This window comes from Myodes glareolus, chromosome X, assembly GCF_982192425.1.
Source record: "Myodes glareolus chromosome X, mMyoGla1.1, whole genome shotgun sequence".
Taxonomy (NCBI): domain Eukaryota; kingdom Metazoa; phylum Chordata; class Mammalia; order Rodentia; family Cricetidae; genus Myodes; species Myodes glareolus.
Genome location: NC_142053.1, coordinates 18825944 through 18852506, shown reverse-complemented (window position 1 = coordinate 18852506; position 26563 = coordinate 18825944).

Below are 26563 nucleotides of genomic sequence, written 5' to 3'. Positions count from 1 at the left end.
TGCTCTATAGGCCACATTGGCCTCCTTACACCTTATCTTTTCCCATCTCAGAGACTTCAGAACTTTTTCTTCTTACTGCTTGGAAGATTCTTTGCTCTGCACTGGTCAGGCAGAGTCCCTTTTCATTCATGAAACCTCATGTGAAATAGCACCTTCTAGAAAAGACCTTTTTCAAGGCCTGAGCCAGTGGCATCAGCCAGAGCAGGCCTGAGGCAATGAACTCCACAAAAGCAGGCCTGAGCCAGGGACCTCCATAGGAGGAAGTACAAGGGAGTGACCTCTGAGGGAGCAGGCCCACATCAGAGATGCTGCAACCAGGTACAAGTCAGGGACCTTCAAGAAAGCAGGCCTGAGTCAAGAGACCTCCGCAGGACCTGACCCAAGTCCCAGACATCTGTGGGAAAAGGCCTGAACCAGCGACTTCCGCCAGAGCGGGCCCTAGGCAGTGACCTCCACAAGAGCAGGCTTGAGCCAGTGACCTCTGCCAGAGCAGGCCCAAGGCAATGACCTCCACCAAAGCAGGCCCAAGCCAGGGACCTCTACCAGAGTAGGCCCAAGGAAGTGACCTCAGCAGGAACAGCCCCAAGCAAGCAACCTCCCATGCACAGAAACCCCTGAGAGTGCTGAGCAACCTCTGGGAACACTGAGTGACTGCCAGGGTGAATGGAACTGTGGCCCTGACTACACTACGAGGAGCAGCCATCTGAGCCTTGGATCCACTGGCACCTGGAAGACTGATCACCAGAGACACAGCCCCAACCACACCAATCAGAGGGGTAAACAAGGTAAGAACACACTCAACACCACAAAGAGCACCACGATACCAACAAAAACTAGTGACCCTACAACAGCAAGACTTGAACACCCAAATATAGATGAAGCAGAAGAAAATGACCTAAAAAATAACATTAGCAGAATGTGTGAGGCCCTTAAAGAGAAAATGAAAATTTCCCTCAAAGAAATGGAGAAAAAGACAAACAAAAAATTGGAAGAAATCAACAAATCCCATAAGGAAACCAAGAAAAAGCAATCAAATATATGAAAAAAAGTCAAGACTTGAAATCAGAAATAGAGACAGTAAAGAAAACACAAGCTGAGGGAATCATAGAAACAGAAATTTTGAGCAAATGATCAGGAACCACAAATGCAAACATAAACAGCAGAATACAAGAGATAGAAGAGAGAATATCAAGCTCTGAAGATACAATAGAAGAAATAGACTCATCGGTCAAAGAAAACACTAAACCCACAAAAACTTACCACAAAACATTCAGGAAATATGGGACACCATTGAAAAGACCAAACCTAAAAATAATAGGTATAGAAGAAGAAGAAGTCCAACCCAAAATCAGAGAAAATAAATTTAACAAAATCATAGACAGATTCAATGCAATGCCCATCAACATCCCAGCAAAATTCTTCAAAGACCTTGAAAGAATGGTACTCAACTTCAAATGGAAAAACAAAAAACCAAGGATAGCCAAAACAATCCTGTACAATAAAAGAACATCTGGAGGCATCACAATCCCTGACTTCAAACTCTACTACAGAGCTACAGTACTGAAAACAGCCTGGTATTGGCATAGAAACAGACAGGGGAACCAATGGAATCAAATAGAAGACCCGGATATCAATCCACACATCTTTGAACACCTGATCTTTGATAAAGAAGCAAAAAATATCAAATGGAAAAAAGAAAGCATATTTAACAAGTGGTGCTAGCATAACTGGATATCAACATGTAGAAGAATGAAAACAGACCCATATCTATCACCATGCACAAAACTCAAGTCCAAGTGGATCAAAGACCTCATCATAAAGCCAGCCGCACTGAACCTTATAGAAGAGAAAGTGGGAAGTACACTTGAACGCATTGGCACAGGGAACCACTTCCTAAGTATAACCCCAACAGCACAGACACTGAGAGAAACAATTAATAAATGGGACCTCCTGAAACTGAAAAGCTTCTGTAAAGCAAAGGACACGGCCAACAAGACAAAATGACAGCCTACAGAATGGGAAAAGATCTTAGCCAACTCCACATCAGACAGAAGTCTGATCTCCAAAATATACAAAGAACTCAAGAAATTGGACACCAAAAGAACACATAATCCAATAAAAAAAAATCGAGTACAGACCTAAACAGAGAACTCTCAACAGAGAAATCTAAAATGGCTGAAAGACACTTAAGGAAATATTCAACATCCTTAGTCATCAGAGACATGCAAATCAAAACAACTATGAGATTCCATCTTATACCTGTAAGAATGACCAAGATCAAAAACACTGATGACAACTTATGCTGGAGAGGTTGTGGGGAAAAGGGAACACTTCCGCACTGCTGGTAGGAATGCAAGCTGGTACAACCCCTTTGGATGTCTGTGTGGTGATTTCTCTGAAAATTGGGAAACAACCTACCTCAAGACTCAGTAATACCACTTTTGGGTATACACCCAAAGGATGCTCAATCATACCACAAAGACCTGTGCTCAACTACGTTCATAGCAGCTTTGTTTGTCATTGCCAGAACCTGGAAACATCCTAAATGCCCCTAGACCGAGGAATTGATAAGGAAAATGTGGTACATTTACACAATGGAGTACTACACAGCAGAAAACAATGACATCTTGAAATTTGTGGGCAAATGGATGAATTTAGAAAACATCATATTGAGTGAGGTAATCCAAACCCAGAAAGACATATATCATAAGTACTCACTCATAAGTGGCGTTTAGACATAAAATTAAGAAAAACCAGCCTATAGTCCACAACCCCAAAAGAAACGACCTTTTCTGGTCATACTATGTATCTTCATTTGTATCTTTTTTAAATGTGTTTTGTATGTATGAATGTTTTGCCTGAATGTATGTATCTGTACCAAATGCATGCATCACCCATGGAGGTCAGAAGACATCACTTTTCTTGGGATTAGAGTTATAGGCAGTTATGAGCTTCTGTGTGTGTACTGGGAATTGAGCCCAGGTCATCTACAATAGCAACCAGTGTTCCTACTGAAACGTCTGCTACATCTCTCCCATCCCATTGTTTCTTTTCTTTTCTTTTCTTTTCTTTCTTTTTTTTTTAAAAAAAAATATTATCCTCCAATAGAAGTTTTCTATTTGTCTGTTTGTGTTTATTGTGTCATTAGATGGCAAATGCCTTAGGCCTGGGTTGCTATTTCAATAAAAAATATACAGTTACCCTATATCAATCTCCCCACAAGTGACTCTTATATGCCACTGTTTGTATCCCCATAGCTCTAATCACTGTTCCAAATGGTCTTTGTATTCTTGGCTATGGTCTGGCTCTCCCTACCAGACTGCAAGCTCTATGAGTACAAGGAATAGGTCTGTCTGGATCATTTCCATATTCCCAGTACTCAGCAAAGGTCTTGACACTGGCTTAGAATTTACATTTAGGACTAAATGCTTGCCACCTGCAACTCTTCCTGAGTGGACACTGCTTAATTGAGGGTGTGGGGGAAAGAAGATCTCATACAACCCACGCTTGCCTTGAAATCCTTTTATAGCTGAGCATGACCTTGAACTCTTGATCCTCCTGCTTCCGCATTCTGGGTACTATGATAGCAGGCACGTATCACTTCACCTTTTCTGTGCCATGCTGGGAATCAAACCCAGAGCTTTGTGCATGCTAGGCAAGACCTCTGCCAACAATTGCAATAGTTGGGTTTATTTAAAAGCTTAGCCATGGGATGGGATGTAGCTCAATGGTACAACATGTGATTTGTCTAGGTGTGCAAGGCCCTGGGTTCTATTCTCAGCATTGCAAGAACAAAACAAAAACCTAAACTTAGCCTGGCTCATGTCTTTTACCACTTGAACATGTGTAGGAAATTTGACCTGCAGATTTCCAAGAAAAATCAGGCAGGGAGTATGCAGACTAAATTATATGGTCACTGGTTTTCAGCTAGAAAGAAATCAAGTTTTAGTTATTTTCTCCTAGTATATTGATACAGAATTCCTCTAGCACCTCTGATAGATGATTGTCTAATGTAATAGTTTACTTTGTGGACACTTTGCCTCTTGAATTATTACTTTCTCAAATTCCAACTAAGAATTGTGATTCTGCACCAAATTCTAGTAAAACATCTTGTATGGAAAATATTCAGATCCAGCTTTTGCAATTATGAATTTGATTTGGTCTCTTTGCTGAAGATAAAATGGAATAGGAGATACTGAACTCTTAGGTCAAAGCAAACTGAGCTCTAGCCACTGCCCCTCTGAGGGCTTGGCACAGCAGTGCTATAGATCTTATCTGTGCCTTAGAGGCATATGCAGCCTATTTTCCATACGAATACTGAGGTCTCCCCATTCTGTCTTTTCTTCATGAAGACAGAAGGAGAGACAACAGTGATGTGACTATTACTCTTTTGCCATCAAAGAAAGCAGTGGTTTTATATATATATATATATATATATATATATATATATATATATATACATATACATATACATATATGTGTGTGTATGTGTCTATGTATATATATGTATGTATATATATATGTATATGTATAACCTTAGGAACCAGAAAGAATGCAGTTTGGTTTGTGGACATGGGTTAAGATATATTGCTTTATTCACTCAACAGATACCCAGATAGATGCTCGTGATAGAGCAGCAAACAAAACAAAGTCCCTATTCTGTCATTACATTCTAAGGATACTCCTAATGGGAAAAGGTTTTCATGAATAGGAAATTTTTTTAACTGAAAATGAGTTGAATAAATTTTATTGAATTTCCTTGTTAAACTGAGGCAGCCCCTCATATTTCTGGTCAGGATTATGACACCATCCTTCAATTAAATCTTGACCCTCTTTAGTTTACAAGTTCATAGTCTAACAAGGTGAACCCAAAGTAAAACATATATAGATCCTCCTGGAAATTGGAAGCAAACAAGATTGCAGGGCAAAAGTTGTGAGCATGGGGGTGGGAGTGGGGGCAGGGGTGAGGGTGAAGTTAGGGTAAAGGGGAGAGGGGGAGACGGAAGGGAGAAGGGAAGGACTGGCAACAGCTTGGGGGAGTGGAAGGGTGGAGATGGAGGAAGGGTGGATATAGGAACAGAGAAGAAGATATCTACATTAAGGGAGCCATTTTAGGGTTGGCAAGAGGCTTGGATCTAGAGGGGATCCCAGGTGTCCACGGGGATGTCCCCAGTTAGGTCCTTGGACAGCCGAGGAGAGGGTGCCTGAACTGGCCTTGCCCCACTATCACGCTGATGAATATCTCGAATATCACCATAGAATCCTCGTCCGGCGACGGATGGAGATAGAGACAGAAACCCTCATCAGAGCAACAGACTAGGCTCCCAAGGTCCAGTTGAAAGGCAGAAGGAGGAAGAAAATGAGCAAGGAAGTCAGGGCCGCAAGGGGTTGGTTCACTCACTGAGACAGTGTGCCTGATCTAATGGGAGCTCACCAAATCCAGCTGGACCGGGTCTGAATGAGCATGTGATCAAACAGAACTCTCTGATTGTGGCTGACAATGGGGGCTGACTGAAAAGCCATTGATAAAGGCACTGGGACTCGTTTTTAGGACATGCTCTGACTTTTTGGGACCCTAGTCTATATGGATGCACAGCTCCCTGGGCTGTGTAGGGAGGAGGGCCTTGGATTTCTTACAGGACAGGGTTCCCTGCCCTCTCTCAAGCAGGGTGGGAGAGGGAGGAGGGGGTGTGAGGGAGTGGGAGGGGATTGGGAGGAGGGAAGGAAGTGTAAATAATTGAATGGAAAAACAAAAACAAACAAACAAAAAAACAAGTCACAGTCTTCAGTATGTCCAGAGTTCATTTTTAAAAACTAAAACCATCTATCAGTAGGATTTAACAGGACAAAAGTGATTCAGAATTAACATTTATATTATATATATAATATATATAAATTATATATAATTTATATATATAATTCATTATATATAATTATATATAATTCAGAATTATATATAATTCATTTATATAATGAAAATCCTCAGTCCTTCTGCCCATCATTACCACACCCTAGAAGCCCCATAGAAGCAGCCACTGAAATACCTTAGCTGTTTCTTCTAGTTAAGCCCACATTCCTTTACAGTGGAGTTTTCTTGGTATTGCTACACTCATCCATTTCAGATATCATCTATCAGTTTCCTATTAAGCTAGAGAAGCATTAGCTAGATGGAAATCTAAGAATCGTATTCTCGTTAGTTGCACTGTCATTTTGACTGTGTTTTGAAAGAACACAAGCATTTGCCCAGTTAGAACTGTGGGGACATTATGCATCATGGAGTGAAGTCATATAATGATTTCTCTATACTATTAGATATGCTCACAAGGCCCCCTCTTTTTCTCAAGCATCACCTTTCTAGGACCGGCCAGCTTTTTATGCAAATCTTGCCTGCTTGTTCTCCAAGCCAGCTGTGCAACCGCGACTCTGAACCTTCCCCATGACACTCAAATGGGATCCAGTGTCTTTCTGTTTTATCAAACGTACTATTTTATTGATTATCTAGGAATTTTGCATAATGCACCCAGATCATGCTCGCTGCTCAGTCCTCCCAGGTGAGTCTGGGGAAAGGTTCCGTTTTCTTTACGGGGCTAGCCACTGGGAGTAGACCATGCTCCAGTAACTATATTGGATCTATTTGCTTGAGTCACGTGTCTTCCCTGTCCTTGGGTTAGTCCTTGTTTCGCAGCACATATCCTCCAGCAGCCTCTAAGAAGGGGACCTGAGTCCCCTTCCCTTTTCTCATGGTTATCGCTTGCATGCCTTCCATTTCTCGCCATGACTTCTCGTAAGACTTTAAGTATTAAGAAATTCCAAGCCAAGCAACAAACCCCAAACTAACCCATATTCGAGTAGATTTCAGTGAAAATTTGTAAGGACATTGGGTACAACTCTGAGAAGAACAATGGGGCTATCAGGAATTGTTTACAGGATGCTACATAGATTTATACTGTAGCAAGGCCACGAGCATCTTAGCTTACCAAACAGAGGATGTGGCTACTGTTTGGATAGTCAGACTGATTTTGTTGGGAAAATGATTTTTCTCTTTGTTTCTGTACTCCATATAAGTAGGTTGGTTTAGTAATAAAAAATTTCAAAAGTCATCGCGTCCCTTGTATTTCTAAAATGCTATCTAGCCTCATATTTGGTTAGGATTGTAACTGGAAATAGAGTTCTGGATTTGCTACTCTTTTCCCCCATTTTTAAAGATTTATTTATTTTTATTCATCACATGAGTATATGATATATGTGTGCATTCACACATGTCATTGCACATGTGTGGAGAGCAAAGGACAGCTTCATGGAGTTGGTTCTCGTCTTCTACCTTTAAGAGTTATCTGGAAACTGAATTTGTGTCCTCAGGCTTGTGTGCTGAGCGCTTTTCCTTGCTGACCCATTTTCCAGCCCTCCGTCACATTTGGGTGGTTATTGTACATGTTGTGTATGTGTGTGCATGTGAATGCACATGTCATGGTTTATGAATGGAAGTCAGAGGACAACGTGTGGAAGCTGGTTTTCTCCTTCCTCTTCTGATGCTTCATTGACTTGTTCTTATCTTCCTCCATGTACAGTAACCATCTAGAAACACATAACTGACCTTACTAAAAACTTAATACGGTAGACTTGCAAAATTCAGGTTTTGCTTCTACCACTGTGCACAGTACACAACATGTATGTGTTTTTCAATGTCTGTGAAGTAGAGAAATCCTCAAAATCCCATCACATTTGAACCGCTTCCTAGAGATATTTATACACCAGACAATGATCTCGTTTGAAACGTATCATTCACTTGTTTTAGTATATTCAAGTTGTGCATTCATTGCTATGCTCAATTGGAAAACATTTTTGAAATCCACTCTCCTAAAAGAAGCCCTGAAGTCATTAGTAGACACTTCCCATTTCTCCCTTTCTTTTTTCCCTGGAAAACACTAATGTGTACTCCATTTTTATAGATTTGCTTCTCCTAGATACCTTATTTCAGTAGACTACCTAGTATGTGACCTTTTCCATGATTTCTGTCACTTAGCATAATGGGAAAGAAATTCCATCCATGAGGCAATATATATCAGTCTGTCATTCCTTTTTAATATGTTTTGCTTGGTCAAATAATTTTAATCAAGTACATAGTCAACAGTTAAAGTGTAATTCCATGCAAAGTCCTGGATTTTACAGGTTGAAACAGGTCATCACTATCTTTACTCTTAAAGTGCTGAAGGTGGGACCCATTCTTAAATGTTCTTTCTAGTGGTGCAATAAGGTGCGATGTGCCACTCACAGTGAAATTATGGTTTGCCCAAATGAATTTATGAACAGTAGGTGGTTGTGTTACTAAAAGGTCCCCAGTCCCACAGTGAAGCCAATGCTGCCTTTCAGGAAGCACCATGTTTTCATCCCTACCCCAAAATGTGTTTTTGCCATTCATTTCAGTGGCATGTAGAACCCACTGGTGATGGCCAAAAATGACTTATTGTATTTGTTTCTGTATTCATCTTCTTCCCCACTCCCCACTAATGTGCTAACTCTCATATTATTTGTCCTGAATAAAATGGTAAAAAGGGCTGATGAGATAAGGAGGGGGGGGGTAAAGACACCTGCCACCAAGCCTGGCATCTTCCATCAATCCCTGGGACCTACATGGTGGAAGGAGAGAAGTGATTCCTGTAACAAGTTGCCCTTTGACCTCCACATGTACCCTGTTGCATGGGTATACCAACGTGCATACGCATCCACAGCTAAGAAAGTATAAAAAAAACATCTGTGGCCCGAGACCTTCTCCAGCCTACCTACTTGTCATTCATGTAACCTAGGCTGGCCTTGTGGTCGACGATAACTGTACACTCTTTATCCTTCTGCTTATAACTTCCTAGTGTTGGGATTATAAGCATGCACCACCATGGGCAGTGCTAATAAACACTGCTCTGATCGTATAAGTATTTCATACTTTACATATTAATCCGTTGAAAGATACTGTTGGTGTTTTCACTTTGGAACAATTATGAACAATGTTGTTCTCATCATTACTTCATCAGATATATTTTTCACTTTTCTTGTATCTATGTAGTTAGACATAAATTGATTCTTCATATAGTAACTCCATGGGCAACATTTTGTTTTGAGACAGGGTTTCGATATATAGTTGAAGTTACAGGGATAAGTCCCCACTTCTGGCCCATGATCAACATTTTGAGGGACCACCAAAGAGTTTTCCACAGCAGCAGTACCATGTTGCAATTTCATCAGTACAGCATGTGTCCCAGTTTCTACATTGTCCCCAAGTGTTATTGCATCTTGTGTTATCTTAGTAGATGTGAAAGAGACTCCTGTTTTTAATATGTTTCCTCGGTGACTGGTCATATCGAACATCTCGTGTGCTTACTGGTCTTCTGCTTATCATCTTTGGAGAATTATCTATCCTGTTCCTTTGCCGATCAAAACTATTTCCAGAGTAAAATATACAGAACTAGAGGTTATCACCCCAAGCGTCCCAAGGGTGCAGTCTAGTGCGACGTTCACATCCCTGTGCAGCAATCAGAGCTCATCCCCAGGACTCCTTTCATCATGCCAGACCGACACTGTACTCAGTAAGTAACTCTCCCTCCTCCACCCCTACCGACACTGCACTCAGTAAGTAACTCTCCCTCCTCCACCCCTGCCAACCGTCATTCTCCGCTCTTTATGAATACAGCTGCTCTTGGTACCGCACACAGCAGCTGCAATTCTGTCTGTATTTGAGGACCAGCTTTGCACGCCTGCAGAAGAAGGGTATTGAAATTTTGCCGGAGGTTGCATTGAATTGTAGATCAGTTCCGAAGTTGCTCCCATCTTAACACTAGTAAATCTTTTGCTCTTTGAACTCAGATGCCTTTGCATCGGTTTAGGTCTTTAATCTCTTTAGAACATAATGAACTTTTAGAGCACAAGCTTTGCATCTTTCCTGGTAAATCCGTTCCTCAGAATACGGCAAAAGGATAATGATTTCATTATCTTTATGTGATTTTTGTATTGCTACTGTAACCTTTGGAATAAGTAGTTTTTAAAAAGAAACCACTGTGATCAGCCTCTGAATTTATAATCAAAAGTTGTAACTCTTTTCAGGTTGTCGTTTTCAGAGATTCCAATCTTTTCCAATGGCCCACACAGTAATGAAACTTAAAAAATAAAATTATTCCATTTAGTATGTTTGGTAATGTGTAAACAATCAACTTCACTAATGAACTTAACATTATCATAAAGATTCCAAACCAGTCCCATCCTATTAGAGGAAGGTGGATGGAAAACTTTAGTTGTCTCTAGAACTTGTCTGCTTGTACTTTAAATATTTAATATGTTCCTTGGGTGAGTGGGTTTTGCTGGAATTCCAATCCTTTTTTAAAGGACATGGAAAATTCCTGCGTACTAGTATTAACCTCTCCTTCTTTTTAATGGACTGAAAAATTGAATCCAATGAGATGAAAATGTTCATAAGGGCCAAGATCAGGACTCAGCTGTTACTGTTCTGGGTGAATTTGGGTTTCAGGAGTAGACATGAATTCATACCAACCTCTTAACTCGAGAAGTTTACTCCTTCATTTTTCTTCATCCTGGCCTTAAAACATTCCAGTTAGCATTCTTTTCTTCAAATTTCCAGCTCCCTTATTTTACTAATTAGAGGATAAACAATTTTATTGAAACATCTCGTATACTGATCAAAATTCAAGTATGTGGGAAATACATTTTCTTTTACTTGAAGCAGTATTTTCTTTTGTTCTTAAAAAAAGTTTCTATGCTAATCAGGATTTAAAATGTTTATGCACATTTTGTGCCAACTTATAAAAAGAAATCTGACAGGCTGGAGGCATTTGAGAAGTTGTAAGGGACCTTAGAAGCCAGGGCAAGGGTCTGTGAGCCAAGTTCAGTCTGTAGACATGTTTTATTTGGCCATTCTGGTGTTTTTAAAAATAGTCAGACTTGTTGCCAACATTTTTTTAAAATCAGGTTGTTTCGCATGAAAATTGGAACTTGTGATTTTTCTTACGATCTCTAGCCCCCATTCATTTCAACATGTGGCATTCTGAGGTCCCAGGCTGCATTTTGCTGAGGTCCCCCTCTGCCCCATTACATTCCAGAGCTTGAAATGGTGGCTGCAGGAGGCCACTGAGACTCTGATTTCTGAGCTGATTCATTAGTCCCCTTCTGAAGTTCAGAGACATCATTACAGCTCAGAGTTAGTCAATAGCTAATTACTTATCAGTTTCGCAATATTTGTTTGAACACTGATGCCAAGAATGCTATTTATTTAACAGATCATTTTAAGGAAGGACTGGCTAATTATTCTACATTTTCAAAGGATTTTCTTGCTTGGATGGAATTCTTATAGATGTATTTAGGTTTTTATGTAATTCATTGACAGAAGTTCTAAAGAAGCCACAGGTAATCAAGACTGATCACATCTATACACAATGAGTCATTATTTTAACCTGGATTCCCAGCTTTAATCTGGCCTCTCCAAATTTTCCTTTCTTTAAATCTCTCCTCTTTCAAACACCAATGCTTTCTTTGTATATCCAGGTTACAAACAAGCTTGTAAGTAATCCTTGGTCTAGTCAATATTTATGGGATGGGGCTATGGCTGCAGTTAGGTGGTAGAACGTGTATCTAGCAGGGAGGAGACCCTGGGTCCCATACCCAGAACTGCAACCACTCCATCAAAAGAAGTATATGTCTGAGCACTTATTAGATAGCAGGGGCTGTTCTAGGTACTTGGGATAGCACAGCACTCCAAAGAGACAACAATCCCTTAAGGGGCAACATGCTGGGGAGAGAGAGGAGAAGACAAACAGATTGGTTCTGAAAGTCGAAGTCAGAGTTAAGATGCAAGCACAAGTTACTGTGAGTGTGACCTAGGTTTGGGAGAGTTATTTTGATAGCACAATGACAATAGAGGAACCATGTGAGGGTGTGGGCCAAACATTGATCTAGGTGACTAGCAAAATAAATGCCAAAGCTTGGAGGTGGACCAGTGTAGTGGGGCAAGGGAGAGAGTGGAGCAGGTAGGAGTTGAAATAGGAAGGAGGGTCTCACAGAAAAGCATACAAGGCCTGTAGGCCATAGCCCATGGTTTTATTCTGCTTTAGAAACCACTGCAGTCCCAGGATTCTATTATACGGCCCATATCTTATCTTTCTCGAGTCTTCCACAGTGTTCCCAGGCATGCAGTAGTGAGTCCAAATCTGTACTCTTCAAGTTCCGAGACCCTGGACAGTCCTCTGGAAACAGGCTGTTACTGGAAAGCCCTAGGTTGGCAGGGTTTAGGAAAGCCCCATTTGCAAGTGGCGGTTTCTATACCGTAGAGGAACTTCTTCAGTCAATACCTATCTGTGGGGCCATGTGACACTCTACAGAAAATAAAGACAAGAAAACGATGGCACCATTATCATTAGTCTCTCTTCTCTAGAGCAGACAAGATAGAAGGAAGAGGACTGGGATCAGATGGGATACCAACTTCTGACTCTGGGCAAGATTTGTGCCTGACTCAGAAAGGACTGTGGGTGACGGGTGGTTGCAGGGGGTGAGTGGAGATGGGGACACAGGAGTATGTGTTAATTTTCAGAGTCTGCCCAAAGCTTTGAGATAGCACACCAGTTAATGCAGAAACTTTACAACAGAGGTGAAAGCAGTCAATGAGAGTCACATCTCCAATTACTGATTTTTCTAAAGTGACAGAGAAAAGGGAACCAGGTCTGTCTGTAACTAAAAAGTCCCACCCCTCAAATGATCATGTAAGCCAATAGTAAAGCACAATTCAACACCTCTACAAAAACTTCAGTGTCATGGACAAGAACACCTATGTAAGGTCTGCTCGTTCAAGTGTAGTGGAATAAGATTGGGCCTAAATACCAGTAACCAACGCCCTGTGACCTCATCCCAAGCTTTACCCTACTGCACCTTCAGTTTCTTCAAGTAGACTATGTCTTTCATGAAGTCACTGTAAGGAGTAAATGAGATTATTTACCTCTAGCATTTTAAATACTATCGGAGGCATCAACAAAGAATATCTGTTGTTTGTATCTTCATTCCTGGTTTGTTTTTCAAAAACCGCAGAAATAAGCTAGTTTAGATTTTCATTGCACTTACAGCAATTAACAGTACAGAATACGAGTTGAGTTTTATGGAGAAGCGACAAAAGGAAAAAACTAGACTCCTTCAGCTGATGGCCATTTCACATCATGACTGAATGGGGAAGTACCTCTTGAGCAATTCCCAAATATAGACCGAATCTTGACCAAAAAATGATTCACACTCCTAAATCTTTCTACCCTAGAAAACAAGGCAAGAATTAATTTTTATCCATTTCTGTTTATATGGACTGAGCCATAAATTCTCTAAAGCTTGAGAATTCAAAGGCTGTTAGCATCCAGCCACCTCTAAGTGTAATTTCACCCCAGGCTGAGAAGAGCTAGGCATATTTTACCATAAGCTTGTAGGGCAGAGGTCTTCATGCAGCAGTCTGGATATGACATAGGTTTTAACCCCACAAGGCAAAAACCTCTAAATCCCTAGTTGGCTCTGCCTCAGTAGATCTCTCGTGGCTTCTCTCCACTCCCATAATTCCATAAAGGTAATATCAGCCTGTACTGTCTGTGACCTTATTTTGAAAAAACAAAAAACCATTGCTGACATTTCTCAATTGCTTTCATTTCTGAAGTAACAAAAAAAAAAATGACTGAAAATAACACTAATATGCGTAGCCCTTGTTTTGAGTTGCTTTTACCACAGTGATATGTTTGTGTTTAAACAGTCAACAATGGAAATATTAATGGATGAAAAATACTGTTTAATTAACGAGCTTTTATCAGACTCCATGTCAAAAGCTATATTTAGCAACCGAACTAATAGCGAAAGCTGCTGCAGAGTTAGCACATCAGCCTGTTAAATAGCAAAGAGTGGGGGACGCCTTTGTCTCCTCACTGAACAAGAGACTGAAAATGCATCTAATTTTAGCATTTCCAGAGCAGGATAAAAGATGCAAAACACAATAATCAGGAGAAATGTCACACGCAGCCTAAGTAGACATTCGTCAGGGAAGAAATGCTGAGAGGATGGCAACAGAAGGGGTCTGCCCAGACGTTGGAATTCATCATCATGAGTGAATTCTTTACAGTAACTTAAAAAAAAATCAAGGCTTCAGGTCCTAGGGAATAATACTGAATATTGAATAGGTGGCAGGGATTCTTTTCCTAGAAGTGATTTCAGCATTTAATGACTTCATCAGTACAATGGAAGGGAAAGATGAGAGAAGTGAGAAGATTTCTTTCCAAGGTGAACTTTTTCTTTCATGAGTCTTTTGTTTTAAGAGACTACAACCAGGTACAGCCAGGTAGAAGGGAGGAAGAGGTGGGCTAGATGCAGATATCGTTGAATCTGGCCATCCTAGTATATTTGAAAGGCATCTACTATATTATGAAGGCAAATTTCACATTCTTAAACAGAGCATAAAAAGAATCTTGAGCTTTGATCAGGTATGATAATGGATTTTGAAATTTTAGCATCTCAAGAACCTGGATTGGTACAAAGTGTGCCTTCAGTAAGTATTCCTTGATTGTGGGGAACATAGCTCAGTGGTAGAACCCTTGCCTAGCAATCAGCTCTGGATTTCACCTCTGGTACAAAAGAAAGAAAAAAATGCTGAAGAAATAAACAAACGGTTTCATGGTCAAACCACAGTAAGGTGAACAGATGCATGACTCTCCCAATATTGATCCAAAAGATCTTTCAGAATTATGTTAAAGTCCCTGATTGTCTAACGATAGAGGAAAGCTTTCACGGATCCAAAGGGAGAAAGCAGTAAGCGAGGAGCATCTTCGGGTAGGGCTGAAAACCCACGAGAATTTCCCTTGCTGTGAGAAGCCAGGACCCAGCACTAACTACTTCCCGCTCTTCTCCCTGCGCACCAGGATCTGGCTAGAATTTCAGGCTCGGACTCTAGCTGTTGTGAGATCTCCACCTAGTTTTGTGTCACATATGTATGGGCACAAGAACTGCTAAATCTTTTGGGGGGAAGCAATGATCTAAGCTATTGGTAGATTGACGGGCCAGAACTGAGGCCATTGAAAACCTACTTTCCTGAGCATGGTCATGTAAAGGAAAATTGACATAGAAAACTGGTTCTCAACAAAATGACAGAGTTTCTAAGCATGGTGGCTACCATGAAGAGCAATCTACAACCCAGTATCTGAGTCAATGAACCAAACAGAACGACCTAAAGAGTACTCGACTTTCTCTCAGTTTTAAAGTATGGTTTGAATAAAAACATAAGTCTTGTGTTTGCAAGATGGAAAACACTATCTATAATACTGTCTTAGTTAGGGGACTTCTATGATGAGACACCATGACCAAAGCACGTTGGGGAAGAAGGAGGAAATGGTTTATTTGGCTTACACTTCCACATCACCGTTCATCACCGAAGGAAGTCAGGACAGGAATGATCTGGGACCTCCCTCATCAAGCACTAATTAAGAAAAGGCCCAACAGCTTGACCTTATGGAGGCGTTTCCTCAGTTGAGGTTCCCTCCTCTCAGATGACTCTAGCTTGTGTCAAGTTAACATAAAAATCCAACCAGGGCAAATATACTGACATTTAGATAAGAAAAAAGGGAAAAGTGTATAGCTATGTAACTGCTAATATCTTCAGAATATGTTTTATAGATAAAATGAATCAGGAATTAAGGAAATTGCTTGCCTAAAAGTAGTAGATGCTAATGGGATTCAAGGGATAATTCTCTTTATTTTGTTTTATGATTACATTAATATTTATATATAAAATTAAATATAAAAAGTTAATCCCACATAAACACATTTATTTATTATATCACACTAAAAATACAACTATGCATCAAAATAAAATCTAACACAATAACTCATTACACAGTGGTTTCATTGAGAATATACAGTGATACATATATAGAGACTAAAAAGAAGTCAATTGGGTTGGGCAATAATGGCGCACATCTTTAATCCCAGCACTTGGGAGGCAGAGGCAGGCGGATCTCTGTGAGTTCGAGGCCAGCCTGGTCTACAGAGGCAGTTTCAGGATAGCCAAGGGGTACACTGAGAAACCCTGTCTCAAAGAATGAGAAAGAAAACAAAACAAAAGACTCAATCGTCGTGGTACAAAGCTATAGTCCCAAATATTTGGCAGGATGAGACATGAGGAGCCTTTGATGCCCGGTGTTTGAAGCCATTATGGGTGACATAGCTAGACCCCATGTCTTTATTTTTGTTGTTATTTTGTTTTGTTTTACTGTATATCACTAGGCAGCCTAAGCTAATCTCAAACTTATGATCTGCCAGGCTTAGCTTCCTGATCATGAAGGCTGAAATTAGAGGCATGTACTACTACACCCAATTTTGTTTTTGAATATCCTTATTTTCTAAAGGGAAAAAAACTAGCCTAAAGAGCCATGGAAGATTTCTTGCTGGCTTGTATATGGTGTTTCAGGAGAATTAGCAACGCTGTGGGGTCTTTACACCATGTCTCACTCAGTTACTACATGTGTGTGGTCCTAAGAAGGGCATACACTTAGGTGAAGGGGTTTACAGCTGAGGCGGACTCAAAAGGAAGTGACCACATTTTCCACAGTGAAGAAATAAGTCCCTTCTTAATGGTTGATTCAGATGGCACCTCTCTATGTGTGCACCATGCTGCTTTGCAATAAAAGGAACTAGATTTCTCTGGAATATTGGATCCAAGGAAAGAAGAAAATTAAGGGACTGGGGAGAAGACTTAGTGGTTAAGAGTATACGCCTTTAATGCCAACACTCAGGAGGTAGAAACGGGTGTCTCTCTGTGAATTTGAGGCCAGCCTAGTCTACATAGGACAGCCAAGGCTATGTAGTGAGACACTGTCTCAAAAAAACAAAGTACTCTTCCAGAGGACCCAAGTTCAGTTCCAAGCACCCATATTAAGCAATGTGCAACTACCTGAGACTCTACCCCAGTTGATCTGATGCCCTCTTTTGACCACCACGAGTACCTGCACTTATGTGCACATATGTACACAGAGATACACAATACAATACATAGTTTAAAAATCTTTTTAAAAAGGGGGACGTTAGACTGGAATAGCTTATAATGTAAGAAAGTGTGAAAAACATTTAGTAGATTCATTAAAACACCCGATGGAAATCAACAAAAAAGGGCTCCAGTCCCTAGCCAAATCTTTTGAGGAAGGCAAGGTTTCTTTAGGCTTACAGGGCAGGTTTCAGCTAATATGTAGCTTGAGCTGGCTTCAAACTTGTGAACCTCCTGCCTCAGCCTCTTGAGTGTTGGGATTATAGGCATATGTCACCATACCCAGTTTAAATTTGGGAAAATTTGACATTAAATTTAGGAGGTACAGGAACAAATTATAACATATTAAATAAGACAGAGTTCATGTGTTGGGATATTTTTTAAAAGCTCCAGAGAAACTGGGAAGTGGTGGCACATGCCTTTAATCCCAGGATTTGGGAAGTAGAAGCAGGTGGATCTCTGAGTTTGAGGTCAGCCTGGTCTACAGAGTGAGTTTCAGGACAGCCAGGGCCAAACAGAGAAAACTTGTCTCAAAAAAAACTCAATAAATAAATATAGAGAGATAGAGGGAGGACGACGAGGAGGAGGAGGCGGAGGAAGAGAGAGAGAGGAGAGACTCCAAAAATTTGTTCTTTATTGAAAAATCTCAATGACTGAATGTGGGAGAAATTGTAGAAATTGTTGCGTAGGCACCATAGTAATAACTGAGTCAGACAAGGAGTTTGTCTCTCTCTCCACCCACGTTTTTGTTAATTGCCACTTTGTTTTTAGCTGAAATACACTTCACCCACTGTAAAAATGCATAGTTAATAGAAGTTTAGTATGGTGACAAAGTGGTACAGACAACACCATCATCTAATTCCAGGACATTTTCATTGTCCTAAGAGGAATGCCGTGGCTACTCACTCTTCCTCTCGTTCTCCATATTCCATCTTCTCCCCGGGTCTTGTCTCTATGGGCTTGCCTAGTCTTGATATTTCATATAAATGAATTCAGCAAGATATTTCGTATCTTTTTGTTTGTTTTTAACACTTTGAGGCAGAGCCTTATTATGTAGCCCATCTGAGGTTAGCCTCAAAGTCAAGAGCCTCATGTTTCAGTCTTCCTGTGTACTGAAACAACAAGCACACTGCTGTGCACGCCTAGCTTTTATGGTTGTCTATGAATTTCATGTTTCACATCTTAGATTTGTTATATCCTTGGTCCCTTTTGTGTTTTTTTGTTGTTGTTATTGTGGTTGCTTTGCTTTGTTTTCGCTTTTTAGCATGTGGGGGATTTACCTGTATGTTTGTCTGTGCACCACATGTGAGCCTGGTTGTGTCCACAGAGGCCAGGAGAGGGGCTTGGAGTCCCTGGGAATGGAGTTGCAAACAGTTGAGAACTGCCATGTGAGTGCTGTGAGCTGACCCTAGGTCCTTTGCAAGAGCAACTGGTACTCCTAACCACTGAGCCATCTCTCCAGCCCCTTGATCCTTTTTGAATGAATTTATGTGCTTGCTAAGAAGAAGGGGTCCAGTTTCATTTTTATGGTTATGCATATCCAATTGTACCCTACCTGCCACAACTATTGATCTGCGTTATCATTTTCTCTCTTAAAGATTTATGTTAGGGGATGAGGAAGGAAGAGGATATAAAGTTAATTGTTTTTCTAGCTTTAATTCTGTCATAGACATTGCTTCTGGTTGTAGATATGTACATAAAAGTGTATTCAATAGTGAAAGTATAAAATCCAATGTGAAGCTTCACAGTTTCCATTTTGATGGCTACTCTAACTGTAGAGAAGTTCACTGAGTTGGGCCTGCTTAATTTTGGTGTGTTAAGTTTTTATTTGCAACATTTTCATAATAAAATTTAAAATAAATTTAAAAGAAAAAATAAAATAATATAAAGCTATCCTAAACAAAGTGTGTGTGTGTGTGTGTGTGTGTGTGTTTGTCTGCATACGTTATACTATATGTGTGCCTTGTGCCTGCAGAAGCCAGAGGGGGGCTTTGAACCTTTGGAGTTAGAGATGTTAGACTTGTGAGCTGTTGGGTGGGTCCTAGGAACTGAACTTGGGTCCTCTGTCGAGCAACCAGGGCTCTTAACCTCTGAGCCATCTATCTCTTCAGCTCCCCTTCCACCCTACCCTGTCTTGGCACTCTTGTTTAAAAGCAATTTCCCAGTGTAAGGGTTGCTTTGAAAAGTCCATTTTAATTCCCAGCATGGATTTATAATTATTCATATGCCAGTAGCACACAGTTTTGATTACTACAGCATTACATTTACTTTTGCAATTAAGAAGAATAAGTCCTCCAGTTTCGTTCTTTATTTTCAAGGTTGCTTTGACTGTTCTGGGTCAACTGAAGAGTCATATATTAGTTTCTGGAGAAAAAAAAACAGCTGAGATTTTGATAGGAATTGTGTTGACTTATTGATAAATTTGAGAAGTATTGATGTCTGACATAAAATTATTTGAACATATATGTATATATAAATAAGATTTTTATTTGTATTAGAGGAATGAAGGTTTTAAAATGTGTGTGGAAATATTCTGATTGTATTTTCAACTAACTTTAAATGATTTTAATGTGTTATCTTATCCAAATTGCATACCTTTTTTTGAAAAAAAGCATGCTGTTTACACTATACCAGTCAAATAAGACAAAAGATAACTACACTTGTGTAAAAGCACGAGTGGGAAAATGGCAAGTTGGGGAGGGACGCTCACATTTTCCACGCACCTATTTGTCTAATGTTATTATCGAAGGCCTTATGCATGATCAGTAATGCCATAGACAAATAATCTTGTGACATAAGTACCCTCCGTTGCACATATGGAAATTGGGATAAATGAAAATCACACTAGTGTCCACAAAGGAGTGTCAGGACGCGACAGGTGCATTCACTAGCGAGGAACACAAGACTTCCCACTGTACTTCCCACAACTGAGTGGCCTGAAAACATTGGCTCAGGCCGGTGACATTCCTTTTCTGCTTCCTCCACAAACCTTCTCCCACTTTACAAAGGAAGAAAGTCCTCTTCCCCAGCCACTGGGACTCTGGTTCATCTCCCAGGGGAGAGGAACTTCCCGGTGTTGATGTTCGAGCCTGAATCCTCAGCTGCATAACAGGACCTTTTACATCACTGGCGGTTACAGATTCTTTGCTTTCAACAAAGTTGCTGAAGGATTTTATGGAATGGTGAGTCAATAGACCATTATAATGACTTTTGATGGTAGACTGTCATAATATATAACTAAAAGAAACTGAGCGGGCTGGAGAGATGGCTCAGCGGTTAAGAACACTGGCTGCTCTTAAAGAGGACCTGGGTTTAGTTTCCAGAACCCACATGGCGGCTCAGAACTGTCCATAGCTCAAGTTCCAAGGGGTCCAACATCCTCACCCAGACATACATGAAGGCAAAACATCAATAAAATAAATATAAAATAAATAGACAAAAAATCTAAAAACAAGAACAACAAAAAACAAAAAAGAAAGAAGAGATTGTGTGAGAAAATGCTGTGAGAATGATCTCAATCCTTCTATTCAGTTATTGGGACAGCGCTTAACATCTACATTTGCTAAAGTTAGGAAAAAGAAAAAAATGCGAGACTTGCCTTACCTAATAACAAAGAAATGGATCCACAAATATATGAACTAGATAAAAATACCTCTTCATTCTCTAGGAGTATATCGCCAAAAATTTTGTAATAGCATATTTGAACTATTTTTAAAAACAAAGTTCTTTTTTAACTAAAGATACTCTATCTGTAATCATATTGGTAATGAAGAAGATAGTTTAAAAGGATACACTAAACTACCTGACTACTGGAACAAAGGACCCTAAAGATTCAGCTTGCCCCAGGATTCTCATGTTGAGAGAAGGGAAATGCTGAAGCCTCCTGCTGGACAGAGGAAGAGATTTCATGTGGTTCTAACAACGTATGAGCCCACCTTGAAGCCCTAGGAAATGGGGTGCCAATAATGGCCAGGACTACATGTTGGCAAGGACTGCTCAGCTATGTATATTTCTTGTCTTCTGTTTAAACCATGATCTCATTGTAGTACCCCAAAGACAAATATGGGGTCACTGCACCTCTTTATTTGTGACTATATTGAATCAATCTTACTTTTCTACTTTTACTATTACTTGTCTCTTGAACTTGCATATGGGAAGGTAAGTTTGAGCCTAGCTTATTGGCAATGATAAATTCCAAGCTTTAACCCTAAAATCTCCAGTAACACAAAAAACATATAGCCTTATGCTAAAAGAAAAAGGTTAATTTTAATTTATGTATATTTTTACAGAGAAATATATCAATAAACCAGGTACAATGCCATACACTTATTTTCTCAGCACGTGGGAAGCGAAAGCAGAGTGATCAGAAGTTTAAGGTTATCCTCAGTTACTTAGTGAGTTAGAAACCCACCTGAGCTACATAAGACCCTGTCTCAAAAAAAAAAAAAAGGCCATATTAAATGGCAGGGAAGATACCATGAACAAGAAGATGGTTTCCCAGGGCAAAGCCCCCCATTGCACTGTGGGTGTGCCGATTGCTGTGAATTTTTTTGAATATGGAAAACTTGACTAAATCATTTATGATAGTGGGAGACTGTGTCCATACTCTCCCCTATTAAAAAAAGGTCTATGTCAGATGACCCAATCCAGACTCACTTGCTTAAAATATGTTACATTAGAACTAACCTCTGTTGCAGAAGGGAATGCAGCTATGATTTTAAGGAAGAAATAAAGAGAATAATGTAAAATGTTCAGCTGTTAATGGCCTATATTTAAGCGCCTACTGCTGGGTATAGGTTGTAGTATTTAATTCAACTGGATGAATACAATAAAGTGATGTAGCCATTTTACCATAGAATATAAATACTTATAATAGATCAAAAATAAATTCTTGTTTGTTGCTGTTTGAAAATGGAGTGAAAGGTTTCTATATATTAATTTATAATATATAGGGAAAGATGCATACAGTTGTTGAATTCATTATATAAATCATGCCAGCAAAAATGTTTGAAGATACATGAGTTTATAAATTTCCCTGGACCACATAACCAACAGGGGATCATACTCACACTTGAGTCCATGTCCGCAATAGTTTTTCTACTATACCTGAAGGACACCTAAATCTATGGATGTTAATTTTGATTATTAATTCTATTCAGTTTAAAAATAAATTATTTGGTTGTCCAGTATTAGCAAGGCCTTGTTCTTGGTGCCAAGATGTATACACAGAGGAGTAAAATATGTTACTTACTTTTTAGGAGATGAAACTTTATAGGGGACATAAACTTCTTTATAATCTTAACGTAAATTTTGTGTAACAAGGACAAGAGGTCCTGGTGACAACGTCTGTGGGAAAAGGGAGGTATCGTTTTGCACTGGGTCATCGTGGAAGAGTTTCTGCGGGTTCTTTGCAAAATGGGTAAATCTGGACTGTTGGAGAAAAGGGAGACGGCAATGAGAATCCATTTGTTCACACACCTATCCATTCACTCATCAATGAAACATTAGCTAAAAACAGAGTAATATGCGTAATCAAATGGGTCTTTAAACATGCCATGTTTGGAAGAAATAACTGCATGAAAACATGTGAGACATTAGGGAATTCTGAAATCTAGCTTTTTGTTGATGGTAAAGATTTTTTTAAGTTAATTCCTCTTAGGTATGATGATATTGTGCTTTTGTTAAAAAGGAAGGAAGTCTTTGCCTTTTAGCAATGTACCCTGGAGTATTTTTTTAATGGAGTGATACTTAGCATTTCATTCTAAGTAGTCCAGAGTGTGTGGTTTGGGGGGAATGGGTGGAGGGGTCTAAATAAAATAAAATGAATCAAATGTAGATAACTGTTTGATGCATGGGAGTTTATTATACTATTTTTTTCTATTTTGCTTCCAAGAAATATCTTTAAAAGAACTTCCAGGTTCCAAGAAACTGGAGGGAGATATAATCGGGTAATACATGTTATATTGTCCATCATTTTGCGGTGGGAATAGACACATGAAATTACCTGGTATGTCACCATTGTCTCCTGTGCAAATGGCATGATCCAAGTGCCATGGACCAGTGGGTTCTGTCTGACATACTTAAAGGCAGTTTGTAAGAGGGAGTGAGGTTTTAGTATCTCAGAAGGTGAATTTACCAGACTTTGTAATTTATTGAATATGGAATCAAAAGTAACGGGAATTTTGACCTTGAATGCCGGGGATGACATGTCCACAATGGAGAGAGGAAACAGAGGAGGAGAAATAGGTCGGAATGGAGATTGGCACAGAGTTCAACCCTAGACCTTCAGAGGCTGAGCTACTCTGCAAATGCAGAGATGGTAATGAATTCACCGAAATAGTTCTAGGCAGAATAAACTTCAGTAATAAAAGATAAGGTGAAAAAAAAAAGATATGGTGAAGGAAATACACAGACTACATTTCACAGTCCCTTCAGTCTCCAGGTTGATGCAGCGTAGGCTCTGAGTGGGAGTATGGCTGGCTGGAGAGGTAGATGAGGTCATGTTGGTCTCCATCATTGTCATGGGGCTTGATAAACCTGAAACAGACCAAGTGATTTAAATCTTAAACTCTCTTGTGGAAGGGGAACTTGATGCTCAGGAATGACGCTTTCAGAAAACAACTTACCTGAAATAAATAACCAATCAGGATCGGTAATAAGTGATGAGCATTCTTCTTTTGTTGTTTTGGAATTACAGTTTATTGGTTTGGATGTAGACTCTAGAGCCTTCATGTTTTCTTTTGAAATCCTGACTCCAAAATTCCTTAGCCACACTCTTCTCCTCTGCAAGGTAGGAATCATAGTATCTAATATGAGAGTAATCAGATGGTGACTATAGACTCCTGATACTTCTGAGAACCTAAAATTATCAGTCCTTATAATCCCCCCAGCTCTTCCTTCTCTCTCCTTGTCCCTCACTCTCTCCCTACCCCCTCCCTCTCAGTGCATGCCTCATGCCAGGCAGGTACTCTACCACTGAGCTATTTTCTTAGGCCTCTCTCTATCAGTACTTTTTGAAGACAAGACAAAGGACTTGATTGCTTTGGGATATTAAATGCTCCATAGTTCCTTCCAACAGGTTTTAAGTGCTACTGAAATTGAATACCCCCTTTCCCTATGTCTATTATATTACTCAAGAAAAACCAAGCAAACCCAGGTCTGAGATTATGCTATCTGAATCTAGCCTATTATTTTTTTAATCTTCACACTGGAACATTACAAAAGTGTTCTAACACAAACACTCCATTTGAACAACCCCTTTCCTTCTAGCTTACTTATTCAGCAACACGACCACAGTTCTTTACATGCTTTCATTGAAACAGCGTGTTTCTGTGGTCTCCAGAAGCAGAATTCCAATGCAAGAACATGAAGAGTTAAGAAGGCAGGGTTGGCTTTGGGTGTAGATTTAGCTGGGGTGATGTGGGGCCAGATGCCTTATGCCTACAGGGAGCTTGATGAACGTCTACAAAACGGAGGAAAGGAGGGAAGGAAGAAGCAGGAAGGAAGGTGTGGAGCAGAGAAGTGGTGAGGGTTGAAGGAGGGCAGGAAAGAAGAAAGGATAAAGGAATGAAAGGGAAGGGAAGGGATAATTAATACCAATTGAGCAATGGAAGGTTCCCTAAGAAAGGGGTCTATAGGATCTCTGCTAATTCAAGGCCAGCATGGTCTCTACAAGGCTGGTTCCAGGACAGCCAGGGCTGCTATATAGAGAAACCCTGTCTCAAAAAATAAAGGAAGGGAGGGAGGGGGGAAAGGAGGGAGAAAGAGAGAGAGAGAGAGAGAGAGAGAGAGAGAGAGAGAGAGAGAGAGAGAGGGAGGGAGGGAGGGAGAGAGAGAGAGAGAGAGAGAGACTTCCTGTTCAAAGATATATTCTATAGACAGACACTTGCGCCCCTCCTTTTGGCTAATAGAATAATGAAACAATCGCAGTCTTCCCAGGAATCGTGCTGGGGGAAGGGAAAGGTTAAAGGAGAACCTGCTTTCCAAGAAAAGATTGCACTGTTTTGACAACTTGTGATCAGACCGCCTTGTGAGACTTATTGGAGCCTAGTGATGTGTCACAGATAGGCCAGATCACAAACAACTTAACCAGCACTGCTTAGCTTCCCATACTTCTTGCGCTCTATTCAGTCCTAATCCTCATGTGAGATGGACTTGAGGGTCACTAGACCTCTTTATTTGTTCCTCTTCTCAATGTGGCTGCAGAGAGGAAAGCTCCTTCCTTTCTCTGCTTTTCACTCTTACTTGCGTCTTTAATAAGCAGAGAGAGAGGGGGTAGAGCCGATCTTGTTAGAACTGCCAGAGCCCAGGCTTTGATCCTAAAATCTCCAGTAACAGGCTTTCTGTCCAGAGCCATCCAGAGCTTTCCATTGGGAGCGTTCTTGGCCATTTCTTTCTGGTCGAGCCTGGGGGCTGGTATGTAGGGGAGCTGCTTGAAGAGGAGCTAATTGTTCAGTGCTTTCCCATGATGGCCTGGGGCAGATCAGTTTCTGTGCTAAGTAATGGGCAGCAAGACTTAGTTTGCTAATCCAGAAATACCAAACCTCAGTGATTCTAAGGGCTCAGAATGAGGAGAAAAAAGAAAGAAAGAAAGAAAGAAAGAAAGAAAGAAAGAAAGAAAGAAAGAAAGAAAGAAAGAAAGAAAGAAGGATCTGGGGAGCAAGGGAGGAAAGGGTGATTTGAAAATAGCTCCTGGTAAAAGAGGCCATCACCTGGTTTGTGAAGCTTGGAGAAAACAGCAATGTTTAGACTGTTCGCTTGGCTTAAACCCACAGCTGCTCCACCTCTCAGCCCCGTCCGCTTCTGCATAAAGCACCAATTCTCTCCTTCGATCTGGCCTTCATTTTGTATCGAGACTCTGAACTCCGTTAATGGACCTTCCTCCTGCCTCACCAGGGTTAGTCCCTACTCTAGCTACCCCAACCTTCCAAATTCACAACAGAAAATGGAAGTTTTCCTGGACCCTACTCATCCCCCCCCCCCAGTTCTTTCCCTTTCTGTTCCCCTTTACAAGGGAAGATTTCAAAGCAGCTTTCTCTAGTCCACCTGCAGTTCTCTCAATCCTCTTCTATCAAGTTCTTCTACTTCTGTTCACGGGCATGGTCGGATTCTCCTGGATATTTTTGCCTCTACTTCTTCTGTCTGGAAAGTTTTCCTTTTTATCGTACTGCTTTTATACCATCCAAGGCTTAGATTAAAGGCCATCTTTTTACACTATTTGCAACCCCATCTTATCCTGCAGTTTATCCAAGTGTGATTATTTTCTCGCTTACTTATATTCTCTTTTGCTCCACCAGTTAGGTAGCATGCATGCACAACTGCACTCTATCTCCGGCATTTGGCCCAGTACTTGGCACATAGTGAGGGCTCACTGAACTGAAGGAGTGAAAGATCAAGTCACACACTGTCCGATGTGCTTTCGGAGTGATGGAAAAGCCCCCTAGATAAAGGCTCTTTTCGTTCTGTCCTGCATGTTAGTACGGGGAGAGGTCGTCGGTGGGTGTCTTAGCACGATGA